Source organism: Mytilus galloprovincialis, chromosome 8, assembly GCF_965363235.1.
Source record: "Mytilus galloprovincialis chromosome 8, xbMytGall1.hap1.1, whole genome shotgun sequence".
Taxonomy (NCBI): domain Eukaryota; kingdom Metazoa; phylum Mollusca; class Bivalvia; order Mytilida; family Mytilidae; genus Mytilus; species Mytilus galloprovincialis.
The window spans coordinates 46,923,911-46,937,928 of NC_134845.1; the positions used below are offsets into that span (position 1 = coordinate 46,923,911).

Consider the following 14,018-nt stretch of genomic DNA (forward strand, 5'->3'; position numbering starts at 1 on the left):
TCTGTTACGATTTAATCAGATTTTTTTTTTATTGTGGGCTGACAAGATTGTCATCTACATGTTAGTAGTTTAAGTATTGTCGTTGACAAAATCAAAGCAACATTATTGAATTTCAAATGTCGTGTTATGGCATAACTCCTTCCTTTAATGGTGACAAACAAAATCAATGGTTTAAACTGCAGCGTTAATTAACCTAACTGTTTTTGATGTTGTCAATGATTGCGAATGTGTTAGTCTGCTATTTATATTTTCAAACTATTCAATAATTGCATACTGAATTTCAATATTTGAACCTTAATAATAATATATTATTTTTCTGTTTTACCAATAAATTAAGTTACAATTCCCATTTTTTAACCTTTTTATACAATATAGTCTAATATTCCAACAGATTATTAGATTTAAAATATAGGGGTTAAAATATACAGCACAAAAAATCTTTCATTTTCATAGCAACAAAAAAGTCAATAAATTAAAGTATTTAGAACCATAAGCAGGTGTTTTTTGTCAGCCTTAGTCTCAATAAGGCCACTATAAAAATATTATGTGTTACTACTTTTCTTACAATCATTATATAATATACAATTTTTATGACTTAGCAGTAGCATACAATACTTTTATTCTTTTAGTTCAAATATGAGAATGCCAGAATTTTTCATAATTCCAATAAACCTTATATTTCTAAATTACTATCAACTTCTGTTTTATGATGATAATTCTCCCTGCTTTAAGTTTCTTTCCATCTGTTTAGCTTTAACGATGACCATAAAAAGGTAAAAACATTTAAAATGGCATTGGTAAAGACCAGTAGTCAATCGATGGTTGCATTGTTGATCAATTTTGCTGTTAACAGTTTCTGTCGAATGACAATGACGATGTTTTTCATGATGTTAAAACCAGTTAAATACCTCATTCAAGGGCAATTACTCCTATGAGATCATGTAACTTTATTGTTCAGTCATATTGACATGTTTGCAGATTTTGCATCTAGCTTTTATCAATTTTGCTGTTCACAGTTTCTTTCATTTTTCCCAAAGATTAAAGTAAAAAATGTTAAAACTGGTTAAAAACATCATTCAAGGGCAATAATACCTATAAGGTGTCAATGAATTGTTTTATGCATATATTGTATTGACATATTTGTATATCAGCATGCATTATTTTTTAATCTTGCTAAATTACATTTCTGCCTATGTTGACTGGTAGGCAGGGACAGTAGACGAACGGACCCGCAGACCAGAAACTATAATGCCCTCTACTATCGTAGGTGGGGCCTAAAAATATCAACTACCGACCATTGTAGTTAAATTTAGTCTGTTTGTATAATAAAATCAAATTCAGACACCAAGATTGGGCCATAAACAATCTGGCATGATCAGCAAAACAATGTGTTTTTTCTTATCTTCATATCATATTTTCATGTAAAGGGAATAGTCTTACTTACTGAGACTTATTCTGCATAGTTCTAGCAGTTCTGGATATCTTGAATGTAAAGAAATGGCACTGAAAAATACAAACATTAAAACTATGGTAATAAAACTCATGTGGTTGTTGTTTGTTGATGTGGTTTATAGGTGTTCCTCAGTTTTTATGTAGATTAGACCGTTGGTTATCCTGTTTGAATTGTTTTACAATGGTCAGGCACTTTATAGCTTGCTTTCAGTGTAATCCAAGGCTCTGTGTTGAAGGCCATTCTTTGACCTATAATTGTTAACTTTTTATACATTGTGACTTGAATGGAGTTGTCTCATTAGCACTCATACTACATCTTATTATTTGTATAGTTAGCTTTATGCATCTTTAGCTAATAAGACTTGCTGCATAAGTAAAGGAAATCCTATTACTATTTTCATGTCGGAACCTTTTGTAGCCTGCTATACAGTAGGGGTTTTCTCATTCATGACATACTACATGGATTCATTTATATTTATGGGTACCTGTGCATTTTCAAGGTTTGAAGAAAACTTGTGGTTTTTGCAAAGTCTGCATTATTAATTATGTTAATACCTTCTTTTAAAAGATTTGTAATTCGTTGAACATTTAAATACATACATTTTCCTGAACCTACGAAATACGCAAACTAGAGGCTCTAAAGATCCTGTGTTGCTCACCTTGGTCTATGTGCATATTTAATAAGGACACAGACGGATTCATGACAAAATATTGTTTTGGTGTTTAAGAACTTTGTAGATCTTACTTTATTGAACAATTATCTCTATCTTTAACGAAATTGGCTTACAAGTAACAGTGGACAATATTTTGTAAAAATTTATGAAAATTGTTAGAAATCATGGAAATTGACTATAAAGGACAATAACTCCTAAAGGGGTCAATTGACCACTTTGGTCAAGTTGACTTATTTGTAGCTCTTACTTTGCTGTACATTATTGCTATTTACAGTTTATCTCTATCTATAATAATATTCAAGGTAATAACCAAAAGCTGCAAAGTTTTCTTAAAATTACCAATTCAGTGGCAGCAGCCCAACAACAAATAGCCGGATTGGTCTGAAAATTTCAGGGCAGATAGATCTTGACCTTATGAACTATTTTATCCACAGCAGATTTTCTCCAAATGCTTTGGTTTTAGAGATATGAGCCAAAAACTGTATTTTACCCTATGTACTACTTTTAGCCATTGGCCATCTTGGTTCAAAGGCGAGGTCATTGGACACATTTTTTAAACTAGATACCCTAATATGATGATTGTGGACAAGTAGTTAAATTTGTCTTAGTAGCCTCAGAGGAGAAGATTTTTGTAAAAGATAACAAAAATTTAGAAAAGATCGTTAAAAAATTGACTTTAAAGGGCATAATAACTCCTTAAGGGGTCAACTGACCATTTTGGTCATGTTGACTTATTTGTAGATCTTACTTTGCTGAACATTACTGCTGTTTACAGTTAACTCTATCTATAATCATATTCAAGATAATAACCAAAAACAGCAAAATTTCCTTAAAAAAAAAACAAATCCAGGGGTAGCAACCCAACAACAGTTGTCCGATTCATCTGAAAATTTCAGGGCAGAAACCTGTAGATCAATAACCAACTAGAGGCTCTAAAGAGCCTGTGTCGCTCACCTTGGTCTATGTGCATATCATACACGAAGGATACAGATGGATTCATGACAAAATTGTGTTTCGGTAATGGTGATGTGTTAGTAGATCCTACTTTACTGAACATTCTTGCTGCTTACTATTATCACTAACTATAATGAACTTGGTCCAGTACTTAAAATATTTTGTAAAAATTTACAAAATTGATGAAAATTGTTAAAATTGACTATAAAGGGCAATATTTCTTTAAGGGGTCAATTGACCATTTTCATCATGCTGGCGTATTTGTAGGTCTTACTTTGTTGTACATTATTGCTGTTTACAGTTTATCTGTATCTTTAATAGTATTTAAGATATAATCAAAAGCTTCAAAATTTACTTAATATTACCATTTCAGGGGCAGCAACCCAACAAAGAGTTACCTGATTGGTCTGCAAATTTCAGAGCAGATAGATCTTGACCTGATAAACAATTTTACATCATGTCAGATTTGCTCTAAATGCTTTGGTTTTAGAGATACTAAGCCAAAATCTATATTTTACCCCTCTGTCATTTTTGTTCTATTTTAAGCCATGGCTTCTATCTTGGTTGGTTGGCTGGGTCACTGGACACATTTTTTAAACTTGATACCCAATGATGATTGTGGCTAAGTTTGGTTAAATTAGGCCCAGTTGTATCAGAGGAGAAGTTTTTTTTTAAAGATTACTAAAAAAAAATTTAAAATGGTTAAAAATTGACTATAAAGGGAAACAACTCCTTAAGGGGTCAACTGACAATTTTGGTCATGTTGACTCAGTTGTAGATCTTACTTTGCTGAACATTATTGCTGTTGACAGTTTATTTCTATCTTTTATAATATTCAAGATTCATTTGTAATAGCCAAAAGCTGCAAAATTTCCTTTAAAATTACTAATTGTGGGGCAGCAACCAAACAATGGGTTGTCCGATTTGTCTGAAAATTTTAGGGCAGATAGATCTTGACCTGATAAACAATTTTATCCCATGTCAGATTTGCTCTAAATGCTTTGGTTTCAGAGATATAAGCCAAAATCTACATTTTACCCCAATGTTCTATTTTTAGCCATGGTGGTCATCTTGGTTGGTTGGCGGGTCATCAGACTAATTTTTTAAACTGGATACCCCTATGATGATTGTGGCCAAGTTTGGTTTAATTTGGCCTAATTAACAGTTTCAGAGGAGAAGATTTTTTGTAAAAGTTTACGGACGCAGGACGCTGGACAACAGACTCCAAGTGATGAAAAAAGCTCACTTCGCCCTTCAGGCCAGGTGAGATTAAATCAGCAAAATTTCCTTGAAATTACCAATTTAGGGGCAGCAACCCTACAACAGGTTTTTCTGATTCATCTGAAAATTTCAGGGTAGATAGATCTTGACCTGATAAACAATTTTACCCCCTATCAAATTTGCTCTAAATGCTTTGGTTTCAGAGACTGATATAAGCCAAAGTCTACATTTTACCCTTATGTTCTATTTTTAGCCATGGCTCAACAGTATGGTGACCTTTAATTGCTTTATATATCCACTTATTTAAACTCTGTCATGGTGGATAGTTGTCTAATTGGCAATCATACCACATCTCCTTATTTCTATATTAAAAGTATAGCAGTATAGTACATTTGTACATATTGTATGTTTAGTGTGAGAAGTATTTGTTTCTCCATCATTCTGCAGCTGCAATATCTCGAAAACACACATTGCTTTATTTTCATAAGGTCTTTTATGTTTCATAAGCATTAAAAGTTTTGATGAAAGAATACAGATTGAATTAAAATCATATGCTTATCAAATTTTTATGGCTTCATCATGTTTCTATATAAGATTCTCATATTTTTATAATACTTCAAGCAAAAGTATTTGCATGTGTGTTGCAGATTTTTTTCAATTCTTATAATTATAATTTCTGCTGGCTTAAAGTTGTATTAACATGCAGCTTGTAATCTGTCAACTGTATTTAATACGCCAACAAATAAAAACTGTATGAACAGCAATGCTGATTTACACCTGAGATCTGTATAATTATTGCAGACTACATCGATTTTTAGCATGAAAGCTCTCAAGTTTTTAGTCCATAGAAACATTTCTAAGCTATAATTTCATAATCAGCATATACATTTTGCATACATGCAATATATAAATTTTCCAAGATCTGAGTTGAAAACTGTGGGAGAAGTACAAGTCAAATTCACCAAAAACTCTTGGAACACTACCACACAGTCAGGGTTAAATAAATCATATATATGTAGTTTAATACATACATGTACTTGATACTTTGAGCATGTTGAGTGATGGTTTATTGTGTCTAGACCTTTGGCATTGATGTAAATCTCTCATCATGTTTAAAATATATACATATATAGTACCTAAAAAGGTAAATTTGTCAGTAAACAAGGATATTTTCTAAAAATTTGTCATTTCATATTTTCTTTTTATCATTTGGCTATTTATTATTTTTTTTTTTTTTAGTGTCCACACGTCTGTGTCCGCAATTAGGCAATTTCCCCTAATAATAGATAGCCAAATAATAAAAAGAAAATATGAAATGACAAATGTACTGTGGCCACCCAAGAGACAGATTATTCGGTATAAACATATTAATACTTAACTCACACCATTTAATATTTTATGAAAAATTTATATTGTTCCCAACAACACGAACATGAACATGAACAACACCATAAACCTCAATCTCTGGCGCAGAGATCATATCCGTTCTGTTCAATACTTTTTAACACTACAATCAATATGACTATCAGTCAGAGATATAACTCTATAGGGTTATTACAGAAAATAACTTGTGTGTGTTATTACAGATTTTCTTCCTAAAATTTCTCTGTAATAACATATTATATGTTTGGTATTTGTAAAATTATTTCATTTATAGTGGGCTCTAGGGAACTCTTGACACTTTGCGCAGAAACTAAATGCATAGCCTTGATAACTAATTTCTTAATTAAATTAATACATATTTGATTAACCATGGTAAATCAATGAGACGAGGCTATTAAGGGATAAACTTAGCTGTAATAACAAGGCTTAGTTATTAAAGGAATGTAACTTATTATATAAGACACTTGAGAATTACTGAGAAACTTGTGCAGAACCTCATTACAGGCTCTGGTCATTATTTCTTACAATAAATTAAAATACATTGTAATTAAGCATGATCTCTGTCTGAGCAAATCCTTTGAAGTGATATAGAGAAGCTGTGATAACACCCTTTAGTTATTACAGGCATATTTTTTCTGTGATAACATATAGGTGTATTATGCAAAATGGCAAACTATGAACTGTTGTATCTTTTAATAGTTAAGTATATGTATAGACAAAAGTAATATCAACAGAAATTTTACCAATTTTAACGAAACTAATGATGTATATTGTCCCTTTGAAACATGTAACATACGTATGTTATCACAGTTCTTTGATTTTTCAGTCTACAATTACAAATGAATGTTATTTTCCTGTAATAACCCTATAGAGTTATATCCCTCAGGCCTTACTGACTATTAAGTGCAGTATTGCGGAGCATGTACGGAACGAATATGAACTCTGCGCTGGAGATTGCATAAACCCAAGATCGTTTAGGCTTTAACTGAGACTACTATAACAGTCTCAGGCTTTAAGTATCAAGCTGATTCAATGATCCTGAATATCATGAAATATTTGCCACTGGCTCTGGTCGTCAATAAACTGACAAATATCCATCAACCAAAAATTGGTAATGTAATTTCATGAACTTAGTTATATCCAGAAAATCATAAATTTTATAACTAGGAATTTCTTATTGCGTTTAGACAAGAAATCAGGGGCGGATCCAGCCATTTTAAAAAGGGGGGTTCCAACTATATGTCCCCATTCAAATGCATTGAGCGGCCAAAAAAAAGGGGGGTTCCAACCCCGGGAACCCCCCCCCCCCCCTTTTGGATCCGCCAATGGAAATTACCTTCCGGACCCCTTTCCGAGACACATCAAAGGCTGCTGTAGCATTTCCTATAACCAGCAAGCCCGATAGGATCGTGTGACACTGTCAATCAACTCCATCCAGCTACTAGGGAGTGAAAAATCATGACCACTTTTCTCTCTCTTTTTTTCATTTTGCCGCAATTTTGTATTTTAGACTCAAATCGGGAATCAGTTAGTTACTTTTCCGGAATGAAACAGAAACTTCTATTTTAATAATGTAACAGAAACTTCTATTTTAATACTAGGATAATTTACTTTTCCTGAATGTAACAGAAACTGCAAATTCTATTTTAATATTAGGATAATTTGAAATTTTGGTCATGTTTGATTATATGGCTCTTTGAACAACTGCTTTGGTTCCTTGGCATTCAAATTAGTCAGTGGCGGATCCAGAAATTTTCATAAGTGGGGGCCCACTGACTGACCTAAGAGGGGGCCCGCTCCAGTCACGCTTCAATGATTCCCTATATAAGCAACCAAATTTTTTCCCAAAAAGGGGGGGCCCGGGCCCCCTGGCCCCCCTCTAAATCCGCCTCTGTTAGTAAAGTCAAAGTCCCGTATGTTTATATATTTTCTCATTTAAATAATTTCAGAGACCATGTATTTGACAACAGACTTCGTGAAAAGAGGAAATCTAGAAGACGATTGGTAGCAATTGCTAAACCCGACGAAGCTGCTAGAGGTGTAGCCCCTGTTTGTCAACATCATAAATGCGACGAAAGCAAAATACTTCCACATAAACGATTGGGACTGGACTTGCAGTAGTTATACATGTCAATTGTCATTGTATTGAATTATATTTAAGTAGATACATAGAGTTTCTCTGCTTTCACGATATAAAACAATGTTGAAACATTGCTAATTAAAATAAACAAGATTTATATACTGAAAGTTTTATTCAAATCACAACAAATGTAAAGAAAAAAAGGTAGCAAACAATAGTATCTCTGACTAGAAAACATTACATAAAAGCAAATATTATAAAACAAACATTTACATTTTACTCTGTAAAAATAAAAATAACAAATAGTTAAAGAGATCAGCAATTTGTGTACGATTTTGAAACTAGTGTCTGCTACACCATGAGAGCGGACTCCCAATAGAAAATATATATTAATTTTTTAAATATTCTATGACAGGATTATGAAAAATAAGTTCAAAACTTCTATAAATACATTCTTGGTGTATCAAATTCATTGTACACTTATTGGTACTTATTCAGAGTTATAACTCCCCTTGTATATTATATATTATTTCTCAACAGTAAATTGTAGTTTCATTTTAAATCTAGATAATATCTCTATTCTTTCTCCATGCAAATTAACAAATAACCACAGTCTACACATAGAGAGATGATTATATGAAAGAAATCCTGTTCAACATGGAATATAAACTTACAATCCAGATCAGAGATTATTTGTGAATATTTCTGTTTGCTCATGCTTCATGATCAGAGTACAGTATGGAATACATTTTCTGCTCATCTCTCCAGTATGTACATGTATACAACAAATACCTCGAATATACACTTTGAGAATTCCCTCGCTTTAAATATTGGGCGAAATAAAGTAATCGGTATGAATCAAGTGAAATGAGGACAACTGTTTGTTGTTGTTGTTTTTTTTTTTTTTTTTTTTTTTTTTTTTAACTTATGCGACTTCTCAGGTTACATTTTGTAACTGAGCAGATCAATTTCACCGTTTAATATTTCAACCTTTATATTTTGTTTGATTGTTTCATAAATAAAAGATTTTAAGAGTTTAATACTTTAGTCTTCTGTTTATATCGCATATAGATCTGTAGCTCTTTCAAATTGATGGTAATTAAGTTGTGCGAAATGTTCATGGCTCGTACGAGCATTTTTCTCCTCAAACTCTCTGTGAAATTCTCAGGACTACTAGACGTATAGAACATTAGAGTTATCCCTCTTTTATAAGAGTGTTTGTATGTTGTGTCATGTGTTCTATTGTTTGTCTGTTTGTCCTTTTTATTTTTAGCCATGGCGTTGTTAGTTTATTTACGATTTATGGGTTTGACTGTCCCTCTCGTATCTTTCGTCACTCTTTTTATAACTGGCTCTCCTTTTAGAGATTTACATTTTCTTTCTTTTTCTTAATCATATCCTTGTATCTTCTTATATCTTTGGTAATGTGCCCTATGGTCATACTTAGTATTTTAGTCTCAGATACATGATTTTTTTATTAGTTGCTATTGGCTTTGAACTAGCTGTCAGTAACTGCAAGTAGTAACCCTCAGGCCTGTACTTCGTATCTTTTTTGTTGTGGGGATTAATACATACCCTGCAACGTCAGGTTTGTGTTTTTGTAAGATGTCTGTCTGCTTTGTGTTGATCTGATGAGGTATATGCCCTTTTCAACTGATTTTTATAGTTTGTTCTTATGTTTGACTGTTAAACCGCTGATTCAGATTACCTTTAGGGGAAGAGTTGGTGGCTTCAAACTAGTTTTAACTCCGCCACACTCTGTATGTTACTGTCCCAAGTCAGAAGCCTATTACTCAGACATTGTCAGAGGTTGTCGTTTGTTGCTGTATATCATATTTGTTTGTTTCGTTCATCATTATACATAAATCAATCTGCTAATTTTCCCATTTCAGAATTGCTTTACATTTGTCATTTGGAGGCCTTTAATCACTGACTATGGTATGCGTTTGGCTAATTATTGACGGCCTTACGTTGACCTATAGTTATTTTAATTTCTAATGATGTCATTTTGTCTCTGGTAGACAATTGTACTGTCACCTTGACAATCCTACCATATCTTCTTATTTTCATAATTAATAAACATTGATATTTTGTATATCTGTAAATTAGGATATCGCCTATATACGAAACCAATTTTAACAACAACAAAAATAAAAACAACAGTACAAATGCATGGTATGTGTGTCGAATAGTAAGTATAACTAGATTTGCCATTGCAAGCAATAGCGGATATAACCCTTCCCCCATTGCCACTAAGCGGCAGCCATTTCATTTTTTTTTTAATAGTTAATGCACATATATGCATGTACAGCTTTCTGTAAATTTTCAGTACATTCAGAGCATTTTACAAAAATTCACATTATTTTGCCGTTTCCATGGCAACGGCAGACATTTTGAAAATTTCATAGTCAAAAGAGTCATCCATGCCAAGAAATTGCCTCCGTTGAAATTCTGCAAACACCCCATAGAGCAAATTACATGGATGATTAATATTGACCATTCGGTATATGGCCGTGTTCTAAGCGACACGTACATGAAGGTCATAAATTAATTTCTTGAATGAAATCAAATCTTTAGCTACTAATGACTGCCGTAGGAGGTCGACCGGAATTTTTAGCGAGGATTTCTTGGCATGGAGTAACAGATAGAAAACTCAGGGTTAGAATTCATAGAACAGAAAAGGGGCAGTGGCAAATATTTCATGTATATTTTGAACACAGAGAGAATTTACCCGCAACCTTTGCCAAAAAAACCCTTTCTTTTTCTTATTTGTGCCTTCGGACTTTATGTTTTGAATTGTAGTTTCACTTTCCATATTCGGTATTTATTCAAATGTAAGCTCCACGTGGTAAAAATCATGTGATGCAGGAATATAGTATCTTTGAGTTGGGCTATTTCTTTCTTTTCGGGCGGGGACTCCAAGCAAACAAACATGCATGTGTATAACGGCACTGTAGATTTTCGTATTAAATAAAGAAAGTTGCCGGTCCGGTAAATGAATAAATGGGTTAGAAAGCAAGGTTTTAATTTAAATTAGATTCCTAAGCTTAATTCGAGGGTTGAAAATAGAGAGCACAAATAAAAGGGGGGGAGGTGTCCACAGGGAATATTTGTATCTTATGAACTCTACATGTATATTTGAAAGGTTTATTTTTTTTATTTAATTAAAAAAGAGAAAAACAAATGTAAGACAAATTGTGAATGGTCTTTCTTCCACCACTTTCTTCCTTTCTCCCATGCCAAGAAATTGCCTTCGTTGAAATTCTGCAAACACCCCATAGAGCAAATTACATGGATGATTAATATTGACCATTCGGTATATGGCCGTGTTCTAAGCGACACGTACATGAAGGTCATTAATTAATTTCTTGAATGAAATCAAATCTTTAGCTACTAATGACTGCCGTAGGAGGTCGACCGGAATTTTTAGCGAGGATTTCTTGGCATGTTTAATTGCCAGTGAACAATCCTATCAAGTTTCTTAAATTTGAAAGCATTTTGAAATTTTTTGACATTTTTGCAGTTTCCATGGCAACGGTGGGCATTTTGGAAATTCCAAAGTCAAAAGTCTATTCCAGACTTGCCAGTCAATAATTATTAATTTTCATAAATTTTGGGGCATTTTGAAATTTTTGACATTTTTGATTGTGTTTCTATGGTTACAGAGACCATTCCAAAAATTCAATGGCAAATACCACATTGGTACATGGGAGGGACAATACCATCAAAGTTTCAATCAATTTGACCTACCATTTTAAAAATGTAAATTCCACCCTAAGGTTTTTTTTTAGCATTTTTACCTGTTTTGCATTGTTTCCATGGTGCTTGCCGGCAGACATTTTGGAAATTCAAACGCCAAATTCCACATCTACCAATGTTGCTTATCGTTACTGTGAAGTTTCATTAAATTTGGAACATTTTGATATTTTTTTAATTTTTGGTGTAGTTTCCATGGCAACATAGTAGTTCCAATGATTGCCAAAATCATACCAAAAGCAATAAATAGTAGGCACCTACATTGTATAAAAATATAATGATTCTCAGTTTAAGCATATCCCAATTATCCAACAAAACCAAAAAGCGGAATCTTCCAGTGTATATGACTTTTTATTCAAACCCAATAAATCATTTTACAATTTATGCAGATAATTATGTAGATAGTTCGTCTGTTCTGAAATATTCATTCTGTATTTCTATGGTAAGTTCATATTGAACATCAAACGATCCCATCTTCGCCTGATCATACTAGATATCTGAAAAATACAATGGCTTAAGTCAAGTTTTAGTTATATCGTGTGAACATACCCGAAAGTGTTATTACGGTTATACAGACAGAATGAAAATAAACTTTTATAATTGATGTATAGAGGTAAGTAATACGACTTTGTGGTACACATGTAAACTTTGTACATACATAATATATATATATTAGCGTATGACCGGAATTTTCAGAATAGATACAAAAGGGCCAATACTACAGAAAAAATACCAAAAATATAAAGAATAGAGGAACATTGGCCAAACTGACACAGGCAGCCTTCATTAATGTTTAAAAAAGTGAGTATAGGAGTGATAGCTTTACTAAGTTCTGTGCAGTTTGTTATCAGCCGTAGCGGGTTATTTAACAGTGTGCACCACATTTTTTATGTTATTTCGAATAGACAGAAAAAATATTACAGTCATTTCTTATAATTTAATTCTAAATTCATTTTAAACCGTAGAAAACCATGAAAAAACGTTGATGATGTCACGGTCACATGACTAAGTTATGTCTATGGGCTGGTAACAAAATAACGTCAGCCAATCAGAAGACGCGTTACATCCAAAATTAAATTATAAAGCAATGACTAAAAAATACTGAATTGGGACGGTACATTTATGATCCGTAGTTTGCCCAAGACAAAAATTGAAGTTTTTGATAACAATTTAAAATGTGCACATACGGTTTATAGCAATGCATACTACCAAGAAATCGGCACTTATCATAGATATAAATTATAAAGCAATGACTAAAAAATACTGAATTGGGACGGTACATTTATGATCCGTAGTTTGCCTAAGACAAAAATTGAAGTTTTTGATAACAATTTAAAATGTGCACATACGGTTTATAGCAATGCATACTACCAAGAAATCGGCACTTATCATAGATACTAGTACAGTGTTGTCTGTCCCAAAGCATTTGTTAGGCACATGTTTGCATGTACACGTAAAATGTACCTGTATTAGATGTATTTAAATGATGCAACATTTGCCAAGTTAAGACATTTCATATGAGCATTTTGCCAGAACTTTCAATGAGTGTCGTATACCGTGGCTGGACGCTGGTCGATACGGAAAGAACCCATTGGGAAAGCTCGACTAAAACCACCGAAACACTTTATTTAGAGAGCTATTGACTTCCTCCGCCACAAGAGTTTCAAAACAACAAATTGTTATTTATCAAAACACAGTTCTGTAGATTAAAAGTTGTGTCTGAAACTAGTTAGGATTCGTTTTCTCTCTCATTTTTACATGCATACAAAATACTAGTCCAAATAATTATGACGTCTGGCAAGACTATTTTAATTTTTTCTGGGACGCCTTCCTACGACTAGTCCAAATAATTATGACGTCTGCCAAGGCTATTTTTTTTTCTGGGACGCCTTCCACGGTCGTAGGAACTTGCCAGACGTCATAACAAAATACTTGACCAATTTAATAAAGAACAATACAAAACTACTTTCGCGTTAGGGAGTGGTAGGTGGTACCGACCCTTAGGCTAGCTGTTATTATAAGGAAATAATCGGAATCAAGTTTAGGGGCTTGAGTGTACTATACTATTGCTCTGACTCATAGTCACAACAGTGGAAGTTTGCTATGTACTATTGAAGATAAAAAAGGACCGTGTAAGGATTTCCGAATTCGGGATAGATTTTGTATCAAGATTTGTTACAAATTTTTTTATGTCTAACTTTATAGGTTGCAGGGTTCTACAAAAAAAAAATCGCAAAATTCTAACATTCAAATACACGACCTTTTAGTCCTTGAGATCTTCACATATTCAATTAAGGATTAAATGCTTCTTCTTGTAAATTCAAGTGGGTGTAAAAGTGTTGACCGAAGTACATTTTGTGTATGAAGCGCTCTAAAAATGTAGACAGGTAGTGAACTCATCAGTGATGAGGAAAACGAAAATATTTTTAAAGTTGTACAAAGATTTATTTTAGAAGCAGGGAGTTTTGGTCTATAACAATTATTTATGTCGACATCGA

The 14,018-nt window shown here is 33.0% G+C and overlaps 1 protein-coding gene across 1 annotated transcript in view; it reads right to left on the reverse strand.

Annotated features, from left to right (window-relative positions):
- The window catches only part of LOC143042066 (solute carrier family 4 member 11-like), a 62,844-nt gene extending 55,720 nt beyond the window's left edge, over positions 1-7,124 (reverse strand). The window contains exons 1-2 of the mRNA XM_076214308.1: positions 7,021-7,124; positions 1,445-1,503 (exon numbers count right to left, since the gene is read on the reverse strand). The gene's annotated coding sequence lies outside the window, so the exon portion shown is untranslated. The remainder of the gene's footprint in view (positions 1-1,444; positions 1,504-7,020) is intronic.
- Between the last annotated feature and the right edge of the window lie 6,894 nt (positions 7,125-14,018).